Genomic DNA, 14,811 nt, shown 5'->3' on the forward strand with positions numbered 1-14,811 from the left:
ATGTATTTTTTGCCTTCTCGTTCGTTAACAAATTTCCACCTTTTTGCTTACCGTTATCACACTCCTCGTCTTCTTGTGAGAAATCGCCTTCTTCTAGGCCTCCTGACGGTACCGACGAACTTTTCGAATTGTACATAGTCACTAAGTCAAAAATATGTTTTACCAAAGTATCTTTCATTGCCTTTGCCTCAGCCGTTTTAGCGATACTACGCTGTGCTCGCAAATGGTAGTGTTTAAGACGGCAGACCAACTTCACGTCAAAATTTTGAGACAGTGAATTCGTTATTGTATTAACCCTACCTGATATTAGATCATATTCTTGGTCGATAGAATACATCGAGCGATATTCTCTACCCTCTTGATTATCCTGATGCAAAAGTCTTCTCAAAGTCCTTTGTTTGGACTCCAAACTTTACTGCACTCTTCCCCATGATTTCTAAGTTTCAGCTCATAGTCCACTTCATCGTTCAGCAAATGAGACGCAGAAGGAAATTTGGAAGACATTATGTATCTAAATTTACGAACTGACACAGATTATACAATTGAATTTACCACTGAGAAATACTAGTTTCACAATTACTTAGGGTTTAGAATAAATAAGAATAGATAGAATAAATTGAAAATGAATGTAGAAAAAAATAAATAAATAATTTAATAAATAAATAAATAAATATTTCAATAATTTAATAAATAAATAAATAAATAAATACTTTAATAAATTAATTAATTAATAAGACACAAAAACAAAGATTTACTCAAAAAAATCCTAATAAATTCACACAAATTAGCCTTCATTCAATGAATTCACATATATCCGAAAAGAAACTTATCAATATTTAATTTTCATAATTTTTGTGATTTGTAACATTTATCGAAACACGCTAAATATTCTGAACATACTACACACACAATAAATCTCCGAATTTAACTAAAATGCACACATTTTTTACGTTGCGGCGCCAATTATGTAGCGGCCAAAATGGCGGCTAGCATTCCGCGGCTTGTTCCCCGACTCCTTGCAAACAAAATGGCTTATGCGCCACCTCCGAAGAGGACCACCTGTCGTTTTCTACGATGCCCGGCTAGATACTGACCGAAAGTCAGCTACTAAATTCTCGGAGATGAACGGGAACAAGCAAGCATTCTAATTCCGACCCGAATGACCTGGAAACGCAGACAATCGACACCTATCTAGCATAGCTCGCAAATTCCACCAGATAACCGAATTCCATCAACACGACCTAAGTTCGTTATCATCACTGGCAGAAATTCCCCAACCTCTTCACCCTCATTCCACTTTGGAAGCCGGATAAACCAGACATTACACGGACAAACTAAAACTACTCGAACGTGAAACACACTTAAGCTTTCTTAACTATCACTAATACATGTTTTTACAGAAACAAAGACATAATCAACGACGTTTATTTAACGGATTACTTAACCTAGGTATTTACAACGGTCATTCCGACCGGCCGCCTTAATTTCCCCTGTTCACATCTGGCTACCTAACGTGTGCGGTTTTTTGCCTACTCTAGCTAATATTGTGTGTCTGTGCTAAGGTGCTTGCATGCAAGGCTCTCTACTCACGGTCTTTCGGGGCTTACGCTTTCAAGCTCCCTTTTGCGCTTCCTACGACGACGACGGCGATGGCTGCCACCAGCGATGACTCGTTGAGCTACAACCGAGTTTCACGTTCACGCACGAGATTTTGGTGGTTTTCTCGTGCCGTGAACTTACTGGCTGGGCGAACGATGAACGGAATAGTCGCCTGGAGTGCGTTGAGGGCGTTCGCGACTCCCTTCCGGCCTCAAACCGCCGGGAAACTTTGCTTCCAGAGCGTAGACTGGATGCGCGACGGAGGGTGGTGCGGCGGCTAGCTTTTCGTCTGCGCTTTGTGCGGTATTTTTGGGTTGGCTCTGAATGAAAAAGCCGTAGCTTGCGCTAGGCTAGACGACACAATTAGCACATATGATGACACACAATTAAAGTAATTTACCTTTGAACTCTGACACAACAGTTCAACACGCACAACTTTTACCGCACAAACTTCGATATCTAGCTAGGGTCTTTACGGGGAAACATTTAGAAATAATTACTACTAACTTAAGAACACTTCACGTTTTAATAAACTTACAACAATTACACCACGGAAACTACACAACTTCGCGATCCTTCTTCTACCACGGTCTGGGACAAAGTGGACGAGACCAAGATGAATACACAGCTAGGTGTTGCAATGTGCTTAGTTTGTGGAAGAGAAGAAGGCGGGGGTGAAAAATTCATTTTCAGTGCAAAACGACAACAAACCGGCTGGCTCTCCCATACTAAAATCCAAGATGGCTGAATCGTGAATTTGGCAGATTGGAACACCTAGTGGTGTATTCATCTTGGACGAGACTATTTCTGAAATCCCTCAGATTAAACTGTCACGGTATGGTTTTAAGAAACGGGAACCCAATGGTCTCCGCTTACTATATTCGAGAGATATCAATTGTAGCTATCTCCTTTTGCTTTCGAATCGAAATTAGTTTACTCATCTCATTCCGTTATCGTGTCTAAGAATTCAATAGTTGCCTTTCAGTGTTCTCTATCCAGGCAACGAGAGCACGAATAGTGATTTTCGAATCGCTTCGCGCATCAACCTTGCGTAGCGGGATACCTATTTACGCTTCGAAAGTTGTATGCAATTTCCAAGTATTGTGCGTTGTGTGGTAATTTATTTTGTTTAATTGTGCTTCGCGTTTCTATGTTCATGTAATTTACTACTTTTAAGATTTTTTATATAATATTTACATTTATTTAGAATGCTTAAGCAAAACAATAATAACAAGAAAACAAATAACTGTTAAATAAATAAATAACGAAAACGGCTACTGTTACACGGTATGGTTATGAACCTGGGAGAACGCGCGCAGCACATAATTTTACTGGCTCTGGATCTCCAGCAAATCCAGGAGGAGATTGGCCTGCTGAAAAACAACAAAGCCCCTGGAGTTGAACCAACTACCAGGAGAGCTATTTAAACACGGTGGTGAGGCACTGGCTAGAGCGCTGCACTGGGTGGTTACCAAGGTTTGGGAGGATGAGGTTCTACCGCAGGAGTGGATGGAAGGTGTCGTGTGTCCCATCTACAAAAAGGGCGATAAGCTGGGTTGTAGCAACTACCGCGCAATCACATTGCTGAACGCCGCCTACAAGGTACTCTCTCAAATTTTATGCCGTCGACTAGCACCAAATGCAAGATAGTTCGTGGGGCAGTACCAGGCGGGTTTTATGGGCGAACGCTCTACCGCGGACCAGGTGTTCGCCATTCGCCAAATACTGCAGAAATGTCGCGTATACAACGTTCCCACGTATAATCTATTCATCGACTTCAAAGCCGCATATGATACAATCGATAGGGACCAGCTATTCAGCTTTTTACGCTAGCCATAAATCTGGAAAGGGGTGATTCAAACATGACAGATGCTGTGAACTTTTTTTTCGCTCAGCATCATAGTCACCGTTGAACTGAAGTATGTTTTGCAATCTGTCAAGATGTTCGAAATGCACATAATGCATTGGTATTTGAATTAATAATAAACGTAATAATAATTCTACCTTTTAGATTTTCTGTAGTCGAATTACAGATGTTGGGAAGCCGCAAGAACAAACTTATCGAGATGTAGCGTATATTCTTCGTTATTTGTCAGTTTCATTCAAGTCAATCACCTGGACACCTGAGGAATCCTGTTTATTCTTACTTTTTTTTTTTACCAGTTCATTTATTTGGTAGGCTCAGTCGTGTGTGACACTTTGCGGAGCCGCAATTCTCAAGTATGATATTTTTACATGGTATATCATCTTATCTTAACAGTTAGTTGGGAGGGGACATAGACCATAATACTCGTGGCGACTCAAGGTTAAAAAACTTAATACAGGACGGACGGGGTAGGGATTTGGGTTTAGGTTATTTCAGCTGCTCATCCGGGCTTTTGACGTTGAACGTTGAAAACGATTTTGCGTGGCGTCGTGCTCGATTTTGGTTCGTCAGGGAGCATCTTCCGGATGGCCAGAGCTTCGGGGTACATGGTACAGAGAAACAGAATCGGACAAGAAAAAAACTGAGAAAGAGAAGAATATAGGCATTAAACTTTGATGTCAGCCAAGCAAAGGAAGGCATAGATGGCCTGCATATATATCACATCGCGATCTCCCAAAACACCTCTTATATCCCGGAAGGGTTGTTTACCTCGGGCCACAAGGGTATCCAATAGTTGCTCTCTGGAGGCGTCATTTTCCGAGCAATACCAAACTACGTGATCGATGTCATCGTAACCGGCTCCGCACCTACATAGGTTGCTATCGACCAGGTTTATTCTGTAGAGATGTGTGTTTAGTGAATAGTGATTGGACATAAGCCTCGACATCGTGCGAATGAAGCCTCGACTTAAGTCCTCACCTCTGAACCACGCTCGCGCAGAAACTTTAGGAACTATGGAAAATAGCCACCGTCCAAGTTCATTGTGTGACCAAATCATTTGACAATTTTGAAGAGTACTCTGACGGACTAATGGGAAAAACTCGTTATTCGAGATTTGTCTATCATAAACTTCACCTTCCTGTGCGCCCACCTTTGCTAGCGAGTCCGCCTTCTCATTGCCATAGATTAGGCAATGGGATGGGACCCATACAAAGGTAATCTTGAATGATCTTTCGACCAAATCACGCATCTGCTCTCTTATAGTTGTAAGAAAGTAAGATGCGTGCTTAACAGGTTTCATCGACCGGAGTGCCTCGATAGAACTAAGACTATCCGAGAAAATGAAATAATGGTCTACGGGCTGATCGGAAATTATCCCCAAAGCGAAATTAATTGCTGCCAGCTCAGCAACATAAACCGAACACGGTTCGTGAAGTTTTGGGAAAGTGGTTGTTTTTACGTTGAAAACACCGAAGCCATTGGATGCGTTAATGCGAGAACCACCAGTGAAATATCTGTTATTGCAATTGACATGTTCATATTTTTTAGAAAAAAGGTAGGGAATAGATATTTGGCGAAGGTGATCTGGTATTCCTCGAATAGCGTGTTCCATGGACAGATCGTATTCAATTGAGGAACTGTCGTTGACGAAGAGAACTCGAGGTGGATTATAACATGGAAGACAGAGATCTGTCGATATGTAGTTGAGATAGACTCGCAGGTATCTTGAACGATGAGCCAGTTCAAGCATATTATCGAAGTTTTCTAATACAAGTGTGTTACTTGTTCCACATTTGATCAGTATTCTAAGTGAGAGCTCCCAGTAACGGTGCTTTAAAGGAGTGACTCAGCAAGCACCTCCAGGCTCATGTTATGCGTTGAATGCATACAGCCAAGAGCAATACGCAAACAGCGATATTGAATTCGTTCCAATTTGATCAGGTGGCAATCAGCTGCTGAGAGGAAGCAGAAAGAGCCATACTCTAAAACAGAGAGAATAGTCGTTTTATATAGTTTGATGAGGTCTTCCGGGTGAGCGCCCCACCAAGTTCCAGAGATAGAACGGAGAAAATTGATCCTTTTTCGGCATTTCTCTAACAAATAATCAATATGGGTTTTCCAGGTACACTTGGAATCAAACCAGACCCCAAGGTATTTAGAAGATAAAGATTGGTTTATGTCATCTTTCAACAGCTTTAGTTTCAGTTGAGCTGGGTACCGCTTCTTAGTAAACACTACCAATTGAGTTTTTGCGGAGAGAACTCGATCCCTAAATGTCTGGCCCAAACAGTCAGGTTATTTAGGGAGTTTTGCAATGGTCTTTGCAGGACATTTGCACATGAACCTCTTAGGAGATCACGGCATCATCTGCAAGTTGTCTAAGCGTGCATTGTCCTTCCAAACAATTGTCAATATCTTTAACATAGAAATTGTAAAGCAAGGACTTAAACATGAACCTTGGGAAGGCCCATGTAGCTATTTCTGGAAGTTGTCAGAGTGCCGAGAGTAAAGTTCATATGTTTTACTGACAACAAATTGTACAAGAAATTATTCAAAATAACGGGTAATCCACTACTGTGCAAATTTTCCGACAGTACTTCTATGGAAACAGAATCAAAAGCGCCCTTAATATCCAAGAAAACTGAAGCCAGTTGCTCCTTGTGCGCATAGGCCAGCTGTATATCTGAAGAGAGCAACGCTAGACAGTCATTTGTTCCTTTACCTTTTCGAAAACCGAATTGAGTATTTGACAGTAATGCATTTTGCTCGACCCAATGGTCAATTCTTGAAAGGATCATTTTCTCCAATAATTTCCTCATGCACGATAGCATGGCGATCGGTCGGTATGAATTGTGATTAGACGCTGGTTTCCCAGGCTTTTGAATAGCTATTACTTTGACCTGGCGCCATTCTGGGGGCACAATGTTGTACTCCATGAAACAGTTGTACAGGTCAAGTAATCGTCTTTAGCGATATCTGGGAGGTTTTTAAGAAGATTGAATTTGATATTATCGCATCCCGGAGAAGAGTTGTTTGATGAAAGAAGAGACATAGAAAGTTCCAGCATTGAGAATGGTCCACCCAAAGAACCGGGATCAGTGACTGATTCTCGAAATAGCGATTCTGCTGGTACGGAATCTGGGCAGACCTTTTTTGCGAAGTTGAATATCCATCGATTGGAGTATTCTTCACTCTCATTGGTGGAAATGCGGTTCCGCATGTTGCGGGCCGTTTTCCAAAGTGTTGTCATTGAGGTTTCTCGTGATAGTCCCTCAACAAAACGTCGCCAGTAGCTACGTTTTTTAGCCTTTAGAATATTTTTGAGCTTTCTTTCAAGCCTCAAATACTCTTCGAAAAGCTCAGACCTTCCGTGTTTACGGAAAGCCTTGAAGGCATCAGATTTCTCGGAATACAACTTAGTACATTCATCATCCCATCCAGGAGTGGCTGGTCTTCTTATGACAGATGTACTTGGAACGCGTCGTTTCTGAGCTTCTAGTGCGCTTTTATGAATCAATTCGGTAAGGAATCGATACTCATCCAGTGGAGGAAGAATATCAGTTGATTCCATACCAATTTTTACCGCCGATGCAAATTTTGCCAGTCAATGTTTTCGTGAGGTCGAAGGAACATTAACTGGCACTGATCGTTGATAGCCGCTTTTGATTGTGGTGACTATCGGCATGTGGTCACTACCATGGGGATCTTGGATTACCTTCCACGTGCAATCTAATGATAGTGAATTAGAGCATAAAGACAGATCTATTCGACTTTCCTGACCTTGAGGTCCTATTCGAGTTACTTCGCCTGTGTTCAAAATATTCAAGTTGAAATCGTCGCACAAATCATAGAAAATAGGCGCTCTGTTATCGTCTCTAGTTTCGCCCCATGCAGTTCCATGTGCATTCATATCACCCAGTATTAAAACTGGGGATGATAAAAGAGAGACTGCGCTCCAAAGATGCCGACGATTAAGTGAGGCATTTGGGGGTATATACACTGAAGCTATGCAAAGGTCTTTATTCTTTACATTTACTTGGCAAGCGACGATCTCTAAACCATTAACAGTCGGAATGGGAATTCTGTAGAAAGTGTGACATTTTTTGATTCCCAAAAGAACGCCACCATAATGATCATTCCGATCTTGGCGAATAATGTTAAAATCGTGGAAGTTGATTTCATCTTCAGAAGAAAGCCATGTTTCACAGAGTGCAAATATATCGCAATCGGAGTTGCGAATTAAAAACTTAAACACGTCCAATTTATGTTTCAGACTGTGACAGTTCCACTGCAGCACAGTGATTGTATCTTGTATGGCCGTATTATCCATCGAAAGATACAAGTCCTGCAAGAAGGGGCCATGAAACAGTCAATTGCTTCAGATAACTTTCAACTGTTGGAATAAAGAGGTCAATGATTGGCCTCAATGAATTCGGAATATTGAATAAGTTCAAAATACGGTCCACAAGGTCCTTAAAGGATATCAATCCTCGCTTGGACGAGATTCTTTTCTTGGAAGTGCGAGTAGCAGTTTTCTGCTCAGAGATATTCCTTGACTGATGTTTCTTTGTAACATCAGTTTTAGGCAATGGCGGGAATGTCTTACTGCAACATGGGTCAAAAGGAGCAGTATAGACAGGTTGCTTCGGAATTTTAAATAATCCCCCATTACCATCAGATTTAGGCAAGCTTCTAGGGATGATTTTTGTTTTCTTACGGCGCAATCCCGGGGAAGACAGTTTCTTCCTCTTTTCGGGTACGTGTACCTCCGCAGAATCATCCATATCGGCTACGTCAGAGTCCGATTCGTCTATGGAAATGACATCATAAAAATCACTTACTTGAACGGCAGCTGAAATAGCAGCCGTTGCGTTGGCAGTTGCGGATGTGTCTTGCGACTTCACCATTTCTGCATACGACTGCTTAGAGCGCTGTACCAACGAGCGCTTCACTTTTTGGGTGCGCTTTTTGTACACCGGGCATTCTTGCAAACCATGGGGAGGGTCCATGCCACAATAAGCGCACTTTGTAACTTGTTGTTGGCAGGACTCCTCCCTATGCTTTTCAAAACATTTGCCACAACGGGGCTTGTTGTCGCAAAACTCGGCAGTGTGCCCCAGTTTGCTGTTGGTACAATTGAAAACTCTGGGTACAAAAAGACGCACCGGAAACAACATATTTTCGATATCTACATATTTTGGGAGTATCGAACCGGCAAACGTTACTCGTAGCGAACCTGACTCCGAATATACTTTTTTACCATCTACCATGGCTGCTGAATGCAATTCCTTGCAGTCCAGAATATCCACGGTAGATTGCAGGGCATTTTTTAAACGGCCTTTTCCTGCAAGTACATCCTTGCAAGTCAGGCTCGCTGCGTTAATTACGCCTTCAATCTCAACCTCCCGCGAGGGAACATAAACCAAATATTCCACATTATAGTTCTGGTCTTTTGCGATAGCATTTGCATCCTGGAATGTAGCTGCGGTTACACGTAGTTTGTTCCGATTGATCTGATGAAAATCAGTTTTCGGAAAACGACGCGTCAAATCACGTTCGATTCCCAAAAAATCAATACTTTTCACTTTCTGCCGAAAGTAAACAACCCAGGGACCAGGTGATGTGGCCTGGTAAAATCGCGTGCGAACGACATTGTCTTTGGGAGGCGTTTCGCCTCAACTCACTTCGTCCATGTATCAAAGATAAAAAAAAACTTAAATAAATTTATTTAAGAAAAAAATATTTTTTTGGACCAGGCTAATGCCCACTCTTTCTGCACTGTCCGATTCTTTCTATCGAGAAAAAAGTGTACCCAACTCCACCGCATGCAAACAATACAAAGCGAATAGGTACTTAGCCGTTTTGTTTCTGCCTTTGTAGGTGCCTACGAACGTCGTCGTACAGGGATGGAATGCTGATATTCACGGCGCTGTAATGATTACCGGTTGGTAATTTACCAATTACAGCCCGCTTCCTTCTGGTCGCCAGGAATTCACCTTGCGAAACTTCGGTGCCGTTTATTTGGCAACTTAAAAAAGCACTTGATCGAGTTCGCGTGAGAGATCCAAACTAAATGCGTCTGACTCGGTCCGATGCGACACAGGGAATGATTTATTCTTACTTTACCAATGTTACGTCTCATTGATTCTTTGATAGTACACTCTACTTGTTGGAGAATACATAGCAGAAAATCCACTAGAATTAAATCTGTAACTCCTAGCGAGCTCTTGCTAGACTTCTGATCGAAAAGAACTTACATACATCCATATTGGTCTTTCTTCGAATGATTCGTGTCGTTGGATTTCGATTAGGCAAATGAGTTGATGCTTTCTGCTGAATTGAATTAGCTTGACAAAAGATGAAAGTGTTCAACTTTCTTTCAATTAAATTGCTCAATCGTGCGTTTCAAGTTATATTTGCTCAATTTTCTTGAACTGTCTTATTCTCAGTCTAGTTTAGGCAAATTAATTGAACGAATCGTTACACTTGAACGCAAATTGAACACCTTTGTTTAACTCATTTGAGCAGAAGGCAAGTTGACCATATTTATCTTTGGTAACCACGTCCTCCGCGTTCCGCTGTACGGAAACCGGTAATCAGGTTTAACTTTCAGCAAAGGTGCTGGACGGCATCATATACTACATTCACAGAAAAACGTTCAACTTCGTTCTCGGAAGATTTAGATTAACCAAGCATGGATGTGGTCCCGTTTACGTAAGAAAACATCAAGAAGTATTCTATCATTAGGAGAATATTCCTCGTTTTTTCGAACTCCGGAACCTAGAAAATCGTCTCTGTGCCTTACACCGCGATGTGTATATGAGTCAGCACTCCATTTTCAGAAATTGATGCCGGATCTAAAGATAAGTGGCATTTTCAGAAAATAACCGTTTGGAGGAATCACACCCACTGGCCATCTATGTCCCGCAAAGCCAGTGACATCGAACGATGCCCAGAAGTCAAAGTGCATCGAGTTAGGTGGTATACAGTAGATTGATACACCTTGCTGAAACGGAGGAATTCTAATCACAGACGACAGGAATCGATGGTCGAGAAAATTATCAATTTGGCAAGATGTGAGTGAAACAAATTTTGCTGAGAATAGCGGGTGGAAACAGTACATGTTTCAATATTTCAGGCGCACTTCTATTGACCGTAAGAACTAAAAAATCAATCATTTTTTATCCTGGCATATAAAATGAATGGTATCGTTCCCTCCAGGCGTGTTTAATCATACGGTCAACCGCCAGCAGTTCTTGAATTACCTAAAAGAAAGAAAATTTGAAAAAAAAACTTAAAAAGTGAAATCGATTGTGAAAACATTAGGTAAATATGTTGACGTTTCCACCGTTTCCAAGCGTAATCAAAATTTTTCAACATACCAAAAAATACTTCGATCGAATTACTAAAATTATAACAGCATTTATAGTGGACACCTCAAACGTCAAAAGGGGTAATTCAAAATTTATAGCATGACCTGCGTAAAAAGCTGGATGGAAGCTAATTCACGAACACGGATTTCCGGATAAACTGACACGGTTGATCAAAGCGACGATGGATCGGGTTGGTGGTCTTTTTTAGTCTGCTATTCAACATCGCATCGCATCGCCGACGACATTGATATTATGGCACATGACTTTGAGAAGATAGAGGAACTAAATTAATGATTTCGTGTGTGTTACTTCTACGTGAAGTTAAACGATTTACAATGATATGGAAATGCTAATATCATCTTCCAAATTCGGACGTACATGTTCATGATAGCATTAGAGGCGAAAGTATAGAATTGATAGTTCCGTTAGGATACGGCAGGCATGAAGAATGTTTTTTATAGAAGTCGATTTGAAAGCGAGCGGAGGGCAATATTTGTGATGGCATATATCGCACGACCTTCCTTCTGCCAAGCTCCCGTATGAAGGGGGAAGAATATCAGTGTGGAAGCTGATATATCTCCACTGGCAAAAGGAAGGTGGTTTGACTTGCTCATATGCCATCGCGTGCGGAAGGGTTTGCTATCGACGAGTACTGTCTCCAAATTTCTAATATGACATCAGCATTTAGTCGAATAGGATTTTTATTGCACAGTTCTGTTTTCACATTGCGTCCGTCTCGTCGCAACCAACTTGGCTGCCTCGGAGAGAACAAAGCAGAGAAAGGCACTGCTGCTGTACCGTCGACCAATAACAGCTTAATTGATGGATGCCCCCACCAAGGGTAGTACACTAAATTAATGATTTCGTGTGTGTTACTTCTACGTGAAGTTAAACGATTTACAATGATATGGAAATGCTAATATCATCTTCCAAATTCGGACGTACATGTTCATGATAGCATTAGAGGCGAAAGTATAGAATTGATGCTATCATGAACATGTACGTCCGAATTTGGAAGATGATATTAGCATTTCCATATCAAGATAGAGGAAGCCTACATCAGACTGAAGAGGGAAGCTAAGCGGATCGGACTAGTCATCAACACGTCGAAGACGAAGTAGAGTAGAGTGGGGCAAGAGTGCGCGTGGGGTAAGAGTACGTTTTCGATTTTTTGAAGTAATAAAAAAAGATAAACTAGCAACACTGCATCACTTTGACAGGTATTCTGGCCAACTATTATCATGTGTAATTGTAAACGATTTGAATAAACAACAAGGGAGATATGGAGTTAGAGAACTTTTTGTTCATTTTGCTAAAAATAATTGGATTTCCGCAACTAGTATTTCATTACCATATATACGTTCAATCAGGTGAACATTATACCATTTCGATAACCTATTGTATAGAGTATTTTATGGTACAGAACACCAATCCGGTTGGTTTTCCAAGAAGTCAAAACCATTACTTGAATAATTTTTGGGACTGTGGGGTAAAAGTACGCAGGAACCGGTGGGGCAAGAGTACGCATATGAATCTTCAAGTTATGATGTCAAACCCGTATCTCTGGCCAAAATAAGACTTCTTCCAAAGCGTAAAGATCCACAACTAAGAAAAAAGAGACAGAATTTGAAATTATCACAAGTTTTTAGGATAAGTTGAAGTAATTCGGTGTTAGAAAGGACTTAGCGAACAAAGCACTGAAGCGAAATAATGAAATTGTATTAGGACTTGTTGTACAACAAAACATAGTACGAAAACACAATTTCATCTAAAAGATAATTTCATTTAATCAAAAGAAACATTCATAAATTACGCAACGTTTAGCTGGGAGGGGTTGCGAAATGTGTGAGGATCCATATATTTTTTAGAGGATTCATACAAATAGTGTAAGATAGGGGGGAGGGGTGATGAAATAGTTAAATTTTACGTTACGTGATTGGTGGACTTTCTTGAAGGAAAATGCATTTGTATACGCCACGCGTAACCTGATATATATTTTTACCTCTGTAGTTTTTGTATATATAAAAAAACAATGTTTTTTCGTATGAAAGTGCACATTTTTAGGACCCCCTCCCCCTTTAAGAGTTACGTAATCTTTAAACATTCCCTAATATATGCTCATTAAACATCAATTAAATGTTATTAACTCTTATTTGTGTCAATATATACTTGAAGCACAAGATTGGATAAATGCGTACTCTTACCCCACCCGATGCGCACTTTTACCCCACCGGTGGGGTAAGAGTGCGTTTTTCACTTGTCTTGCAATAAGGGTTCTACTAAAACGAATCTCAATAATTTCAATATTTTTTCCACTGGGTAACATAAAGGAAGAGTATATGAATCATCGACACTGATTTGATATGCAGAAGCTTGCTTCATAAGGGCCACATGATCGATTGAAAACTAAGTGCGTACTCTTGCCCACTCTACTCTACATGATAGCAAGAGGTTCAAGAGAAGACAATGTGAGCCACCCACCGTGAGTTTCTATCGGTTGTGACGAAATCGAGGTGGTAGAAGAATTGTGTGCTTTGGCTCACTGGTGATTGCCGAAAATGATACCAGCAAATCGGAGACGCATAGTGATTGGAAATCGTACGTACTTTGGACTCCGCAAGACGGAGCGTCGAATAGTTCGCCGCCATACCAAACTGACAATCTACAAAACGCTCATTAGACCGGTATTCCTCTACGGACATGAGACCTGGACGATGCTCGCGGAGGACCAACGCGCACTTGGAGTTTTCGAAAGGAAAGTGCTGCGTACCATCTATGGTGGGATGCAGATGGCGGATGGTACGTGGAGGAAACGAACGAACCACGAGTTGCATGAGCTGCTGGGAGAAAACCGCAAAAATCGGACGACACGTTTCCTGAAAATCAGGTAGTTCTTTAGAATTTCTACGGAAAGTTATTTCGTAGGTACTTCAACTGAAAATCCTTTGAAAAAAATGAAGCTTTTTGGAATGTCTGAGAAAAAGTCTTTGACATTTCCAAAAGACATCCTTTAGAATTTTCAAGAGGAGTTCTCCATAATTTCCGCGATAAACCCTCCAGAATTTTCATCGGAAATTTTCCGGAAAATTCTCCAAAAATTTTTGCGGGGAATTTTTTGGTTATTTAAGCAAAATTCTTCGAAATACCCATGGAAAAATCTACGGGATTTCTAATGCAAAATCTTTGGAATTGCCAGTGAAATAGCTGAAAATTTTCCACGAGACATTATTTGAATTTCCCACCAAAACTCTTTGAGTTTCCATAATAAAAATCTTTGCAATTTCTGTAGGAAAGTCTTTATAATTTTCATTTTTTATAATTTATAAATCCACCAAAACTAAAAACTCTTCATAATTATCACGGAAAATTATTCGGAATTATTCTTTGGAATGTTCATAGAATTTTTTAAATTTCCTTGAGAAATTTGCAAAGGGAATTAAAAAATCGAGGAAAATCATTCTAAAATATGGGAATTATTATATTATAAATAATTGAATGTCCGCTAAAATTTGGAATTATCCCGGGAAATAATTTTTGGAATTTAGAAGGAAATTATTGGGATTTTCTGCACCAACTGCATGGAATTTACAAAAAAAAGAGTCCTTTGTAGTATTAAGGCCAAGGTATTGACCGATTTTAAACAGTGGCGTGCCGATGCAAAAGTGACGCCAGCGCACACCTCTATGAGGAATCAAATCCAACGGAAATTCAATTAATTGGCTCTGAGATTTGAAGGTTCAAATCGCTCGCTTTCAAATCGACTTCTATTAAAACCTTTCTTCATGCCTGCCGTATCCTAACGGAACTATCAATTCTATACTTTCGCCTCTAATTCTATCATGAACATGTACGTCTAAGTTTTGAAGATGATATTAGCATTTCCATATCATTGTAAATCGTTTAACTTCACGTAGAAGTAATACACTCAAATCATTAATTAGTGATTAAAAATCGTTTTTTACACAATAGATC

At 40.4% G+C, this 14,811-nt stretch overlaps 1 long non-coding RNA gene across 1 annotated transcript; it reads right to left on the reverse strand.

Annotated features, from left to right (window-relative positions):
* Positions 1 to 1,479: 1,479 nt before the first annotated feature.
* LOC134215086 (uncharacterized) lies at positions 1,480 to 2,228 on the reverse strand. The gene is made up of 3 exons (XR_009980023.1): positions 2,138 to 2,228; positions 2,000 to 2,069; positions 1,480 to 1,949 (listed from the first exon to the last, which is right to left on the reverse strand). It is a non-coding gene; the product is annotated as an uncharacterized LOC134215086 (long non-coding RNA).
* Between the last annotated feature and the right edge of the window lie 12,583 nt (positions 2,229 to 14,811).

The sequence above is a fragment of the Armigeres subalbatus genome, chromosome 2 (genome assembly GCF_024139115.2).
Source record: "Armigeres subalbatus isolate Guangzhou_Male chromosome 2, GZ_Asu_2, whole genome shotgun sequence".
In the NCBI taxonomy this organism is placed as follows: domain Eukaryota; kingdom Metazoa; phylum Arthropoda; class Insecta; order Diptera; family Culicidae; genus Armigeres; species Armigeres subalbatus.